Source organism: Poecilia mexicana, unplaced genomic scaffold (genome assembly GCF_051168715.1).
Source record: "Poecilia mexicana isolate PSO_F unplaced genomic scaffold, ASM5116871v1 scaffold_13, whole genome shotgun sequence".
In the NCBI taxonomy this organism is placed as follows: Eukaryota; Metazoa; Chordata; class Actinopteri; order Cyprinodontiformes; family Poeciliidae; genus Poecilia; species Poecilia mexicana.
The window spans coordinates 22,695,742-22,702,465 of NW_028263382.1; the positions used below are offsets into that span (position 1 = coordinate 22,695,742).

Consider the following 6,724-nt stretch of genomic DNA (forward strand, 5'->3'; position numbering starts at 1 on the left):
CTCCGCCTCCTCTTCTCCTGCCGTTTACTCCCCCCCGACCCCCTCCAAACAAACAAACTCTGCAGCTTGGCGTTAACCCGTGCTGCTCTTCTCTGCTCACGCCACCAGATCTGGAGTCCACCATCGTATGCAACTGCTCAAATGTTACACGAGCTCCCAGCGGTAACCACGAGAACTCGGCACCTGTCTGCAAGAACAAAACTAAAGTGCAACAGCCACTTTACTACTATTATTATTATTATTATTATTATGCGACATTCTCTAATGTTTTTACAAAGGCTGCTTTTGTTTTTATTATTCTCTCTTCTGTTTATTTGCCAACCAATCATTACGGTCTTATTTTATTTCCTCTCGATTGTTTAGTTTGAATTCCTCTATTTTTTATTTTTTTTATTTTTTTTTGCCGCGTCTTTCATTGGAACTCCAGAAAGGACTCTCGACCAATCGCAGGTGTCGGTCGGTCGCTCCTGTTTTTGTGTTGTGCTGGTGTGTGTGCTCCCCGCCTGCTGCCGCCGCCGCCGCTGCTGCTCACTTTGCTGGAAAATATTGGGCATCATCATCATCATCAAAGACTATTGACTAATGCTGCCAAATTTTCTAACAACTAGATATCAGCACAGGGTTTTAACATCATCAGATAATTTTTTCTTCCTTTTTTTAAGGGGATAATAATATTTTTTAATGTCCTTTATACTACCAACCTCAATTGCTTCGCCTTTTTATTTTTTTCCTGCCTTCCTCTTCATCCCTATTTTTTCCTGATTATGTTTGATTCTCAGTCCGATCTCACTTGTCTTCCAACTCGTAGTAGCTGTGTGTCCGTCATCCCTTCTGCCACATTAGTCGGTGCTGTGAGCACTTTCAGATCACGACCCGTCGTGTTTTCGCATTTACGCTGTACCTAGTACACACTAACGAAAAAGATTCGCCGACTTCATGCTACACTCTATGCAGGCTGGTTTGTTGGGACACTATTGGAATGTTAACCTAGCTAGTTTGGGTCACAACAGTGACTCTTTGCATTTAAACTAATTTAGAGTTTTTTTGGGGGGGATTACACTTAAACACACTCACACTTAGTGGCACTTACTGGACAGTACCTCCAGTTGTAAAACACACAAAAAGAAACATGGCTATCTGGCAGGTACTGCCAGCACAGAATGAGTTTAAAGAGATTGTGGAGGCGGGGCAGGGTGGGTGGGAGGGGGTGTAACACATTGAAAGGCAGGCGAAGAATTTCAAAGTACAAGACATTTAAGTGTGTGACGTTTCTCCTTTAAAGGCGGACGCCACATTGTGGCTATTTTTGTACTCTACATCGATTTTCTGTCTTCTCTCCTGGCTGTGGTCGTGCCATCTCCTTCAACTTCCCAGGCGAGGACTAATAAACAAATGCACGACAGCTGAGGCAAATTTAATGAAGGCCCAATGCACTTCAGCGTCATCCACTGCTGCTGAATGACAGGTGGGGGTTGGGGGGGGGCTTTTGTAGGTCTAACAGAAAACGTGACGCACCGACTCAAATGCTGTTGTGAATTTTGTTTCTTCCTCGTTTGTCCTCGTCTGGGGAAGATTTGTGTAGAAGGTTAGACTGATTGTGGGGGTTTAATACTTGGATAAGGCCCAGTGGCTTTTTGTTTTTTTTTAGGATTTACTCTGAGGAAAATAAATCCCACTAGCATCTAGACTTAGGCTAGATGCTAGTGTTCACTTGTAAGATAAATTCAGGTCATTTTAGATATCATCACTCTGACAGAAGTTATGCAGATATCTGCAGATATTTGCATAACTGCAGGTTAAACACCGGTTACACCTGCATCCAGGTGTAACCGGTGTTTGAAACCGCTAAAGTTTCCTGTCGTACCGTTCGTAATGTTTCAAGGTTTTTTTTTTTTTTTTTTACTGAGATGCAAGAGAAAGTGGCAGTGTGCCCAGGGATTTTTTTTCTCTGATTGCATGGAGCCCCTTCCCCAGCTGTGGCTGTGCACTGCTAGCCAGCTGGCTAAAAGGAACCTGCTACATTTCATAGGCTGTCTTGATTACAAAATGACAAAGTTGGCCAGTTAGGAATATTTTTAGAACACGGCTGCACAATTTAGTGAAAAGATTAAATTAATGTTAAGCATTAGGATGATAATGATTTGCAACTAAATAACATTTTATGTGAGATTTGTATCAGGTGTGGGCATAAAAGGTGGCAAAAATGTATCCAGCTGCCCATATAGGATTGGCAACAGTTTTGAAACATCGGCACATGCCAAATGTTACAGTTCGCTATTTTGTGTAGCCCTATTTTGAATATTTCATGTTGCAAGCACTTGAAAGCATTTCCTCAAATATAGCTGCTCTCAACTCGGTTTGTGAGCATTAAAAGTTTATAAATCTAGTAATCGATATGTAATTTTAATAGCAGAAGGAATAACTTGCGACGTATTTTAAATGAAAGCAATGACACCGTGTTGTAGTTTCACGTTTTTGTCGAAATTGAGAAACTTTTCTTCTTTTTTTTTTTTTTCTTTTTTTTTTTTTAAACTCGAGGTTATCATACAATCAGGATCTTGTGCCGGCCCATGCCCAACTCTGAGATCCATCCTAACTCTGAGATCCGTACAGTGCAGGTCGGTATTACAGGAAGCATTTACTGCTGGCGTGTGGATGTAGTGGTTTGATTATTGCAATAAATTAAGAGCGGGCGCCTCCATCTGTTGACAGCCTTTGTGAGTTTGTTTTTTTAAAAAATAAAATAAAAAATCGTGATATCCAAATAGGGAGTCGAGGCTGCTCGCGCTGCCAACGTTCAATAAGTAATACTGCAAAGAAGTTAAGAACATATCAGAACTTTTGTGGGTATTGAATAACATTGCAAGGAATTATTGCACAACATAAGATAAAGGAAAAAGAAAACTTGACTATACTATAATTTAATGCTAAGTAACAGGTACTTAGGCTTTGTAGTGCAAAAAAAAGGAGAAAAAGCAATTTATATCATAATTAAAACAATAAGGTGGAGTGTTTGAATTATTATTAGTCAAGATGTTTGTACACTAGTAGGTTAATTCTTAAGACGATATTGCATAACGCCGCTGTCGGAGGAAAATAAAAATTTCACTGAATATCTGGTGGATAATATTGATGAAGAGTTTCAACCGTGACCAGATCCTGTATATTTAAAATTGATTGCAAGACTGAATAATAATAATAATAAAAGAAAAAAAAAAGCAGGATTTTCTTGCGACAGCAGCAATGTTCCTCTACATTAGGATTATTTAACCAACCACTACTTTTGTCAGTATTTCTGAATTAAAATCCTCTTGTTTGCTTTGTTTCTTCTCCTTCTCTCCCTTAGGTCAGTTGAACGTAATGGGTATGCATAATATTCAGGTGTCTTTCACTATAGCATTGGATTTCTAGGTAAAAAAAAAACAACAACATGCAGTATATTTAAAGAGCGAGTGGTACAGTAATGTATTTCTAGCTAAGCATGGTTGCATTAATGTGGCAGCTACTGTTTGTGCTTTTATTTAAGGTTTTTTTTTTTGTTTGTTTTTTTGTTTAGTTTTTTTTACTGCATCCCTGTCCTCTACATATCTTTCACTTGGAGGGGAGAAGTTACCGCGGTGTCTGTAGGTTATTGGAAGTTGTGGAATTTGGCACCAGATTCCCACAGGCTTTTTATTACTTTATTTTTTTTAATTTTTTTTAATACCTGCTTCCTAGACACGCTGAGGGAAGTAGAGGATGAGTGACAGAGCTGAAGTGGAGGATAAATGTGTCCAGTCGTCTGTCTGTTTTAGCTCCATAGCTGCAAGGATGTATCGAATGATGTCTAAAAAAGAAAACAAAAAAAACCTTCAGCCTCCATTCTCTTTTTTTTTGTTTGTTTATATTTAATTTTCCTGTGCCATATTTCACCAATTGTTATTCAGTAACCAAGTTTCTTCTCCCTAATAACTGATGAGCTCTGAGTCCTTGTTACGTCTTGCTTCCCGTGGAATCTGTGTTTTCCTATCGCTGTCCTTTTTTTGTCGCGTTGTTGACTCTTATTACTCGTCTGACTTTTTAAACTTACTGTACCCTACGTGTCTGACTTGTTTTTACTCCGTGCCATTTTGCGTCTCCCTTCAGACACTTCATTTCTCCAACCTTCGGGGATGCAAAATGATGTCTGTCCCCAGTCCTTTTTCCACTCTTACCTCGATTTAACTTTTTTTTTTTCTCTCTTGTTTTGTTTTTCTTCAGTTTGACCTTTGCTACACTCAACACCCTCACCTAAACTGCAGTCTTATTGAATTGTATCATGATTGCTGCCATTTTTTGTGTCAGCTGACCCTGGTTAACACTAGATGTCACTAGTGACAAAGTCAGGAAGTGGCTTCGTAGTGGTTGAAGGCTTTGAGCCAACATGCGTAGAAGAATTGGGTATCGTACCTTGAGCACTGGCACATTATGATCCAAATAGTCTTTTAGAGTAACAAAACAGGACTCAAGGTGACGCCTCCTATTTGCTGCACTTATAAGAGTTTTCTGAGGTGTGGACCAACCTGGTCTGTGCATGTTGTGGTAATTTCATTTTTCTCTTCAGCAACCAGAAAGTGTTTTTTGCTTTTTCTTTAAATATGAAATTGCAGTCTTTTTTTTTTCAGTTTTGTCTTGTGGTCAAACGGATGAGTAGAAATTATTTTTATTTTCATATTTAAATTTCATATTAAAACAAAGTAACATCAGTAGCAAAGAAAAACTAGAATTTGGCCAACCTCAGAGGGGCCAACTTTTTTTTTTCTCCACACATTTAAAGTCACGTTTAAAAATCTGACTTTTTTTTTTTTTATCAATTTAACTTTCCTCACTCGAACTCATCAAAATTGTATGCGTTTGTTGTTTAGTCTGAGAATATGGTTTCTGTCCAGGAATATTCAGAAATAATTTCATTTCCTTTTTGCCAGTACAGCAATTTTATCCTAAATATTATTAATAATAAAAAAATAATTTCTACTCATTTTTTTTAACCACAAAAAGAAAACCTATTTTTCTATCTAATATTTAAGGACTGTGCTTTTTAGTTTTTTGATGAGAACATCCCAATTACCAGGAGATGCACGGCGCCAACGCTACAGAGGCAGATCTACAGAGCTGAGAAACAGGACAACTTTTCTTCCAAGTATTCCTGTTTTGCAGGGAAAGCAAGCATGTGCCTGCCTATTGATTTCGCTCCATTCCTCGTCTCGTTATTTTTCAATTTGCACTGAAGTGAAAAGTTGGAGGTTGGGCTTTTTTTTTTCGTGCTCTGTGAGGAAGGGGGGGAACGTGTGCAAAGTTGTCTTAAACACAAATCTTTGATCACCTCTTCCTCTTTCCGTAAATCATCCTGTCCACTGTAACATTTCCAGACCTTTAAAAGGTGACAAAAAAAAAACTGTCTAACCTTTTTCCACTTTGACAGTGAAAACAAGACCAGAACCATTCATTGCCTCCTGTATCCATTTCCATTCACCTCTTCTCTCCCTTTTTTTTTTTTGTTGTTGTTTTTTTCTTGCCTTGCAGTTTGAGTCTTAGTTTTTCATGGGTATAAATTACAACACTACTATCAAAACGAATAGTAGGCTTATAATTGTCCTTGATGTTCTTGCTGCAGCTTTTTATTTCTCGGTTTGTCAGAGGTCTCTCTTGGTTTTGATTTGACACTAAATGTGATGCAAAAAGTGGAAAATTCCTTGTCTTCCAAAAGAAAAAAAAAAAGGAAAAAAGAAAAAACATGCGTACTCGTATCGCGCTCGGATCGAGTAATAGGAACAACCCCATCTTTGGAAGTTTTTAGTTTGGTACCCAGTTTGCACATGCTATGGTATCTCTGTTACCGTAAGGTTTGTGTTTGAAACTGAAGCCCAACGTCTGTTCAGCGTTGAGAGAAGTGAATTGTATGTTAGCTATTTGGTCCGGAGTGAAGGACCAGCGTCAGGCTTGTGATATGAAGTGTAAATCTGTTTAATTTTTTTTTTTTTTAAATGTATTTTTGTTGTTGTTGAGGGTTTTTTTTTTTTGTTTGTTTTTTTTAAGATCAGTTAGTGATCTTAGTACTATAACTAAGCCAAGTTTGTAATTGTATATTTACTGTAAAATGTAGAACATTGAATAACTATTAAAATTTTCCTATAAAAGGAAGATTGTCTCTTGGGATTTTCTTTAAAAAGCTGTAATCGCATGTTTGTCAACTCTAAATGTAAAATTTAGATAAAATTTGAAATTGCAGAGGAAAATATTCTGTTGCACATTTTCTACTGTCATATTATTGAACATTGGATCTGTTATTTCCCTTGTGGTGAAAGGAGACCAAGTGGAGAGGAACATTCACTTTCACTTCTCCTGTAACTATCCGCAGACATCCGATCAACTTGAGCAATATCAGCAATTTCTCCGACAGATTTGCACAACGTTACACACTGATCCAGTATTTTTGTGCACAAGACACGATGTTAAAGGAGGCTGTTAGTCTAGCAGTATGTGTAAAACGAGAAGGCAAGAATTTTTCAGGTTTCGCAAGCAGTCTGGAAAAGTTTAGGCATTTTTAAGGTCTGGATGAGAATGGAAAAACTTTATTCCCCATTATGTTTGAAGTGTTTTTTTTCTACCTTCCCTCTCTGTCCACATCTTCTTTCCTTTCTTTCTTGTTTGCTTTATTTTGTTGCGTCTACCCTTGTCTGTCTTCATTCCTCGTCTCCTTCCTTTG

General features: G+C 38.0%; 1 protein-coding gene across 3 annotated transcripts in view; it reads left to right on the forward strand.

The window, feature by feature from the left end:
• Nucleotides 1–6,159, forward strand: part of fam168a (family with sequence similarity 168 member A) — a 34,955-nt gene extending 28,796 nt beyond the window's left edge. For all 3 annotated transcript variants that reach the window (XM_088011889.1, XM_014992997.2, XM_088011888.1), the window contains one exon: nt 109–6,159. The gene's annotated coding sequence lies outside the window, so the exon portion shown is untranslated. The remainder of the gene's footprint in view (nt 1–108) is intronic.
• Nucleotides 6,160–6,724: the final 565 nt, after the last annotated feature.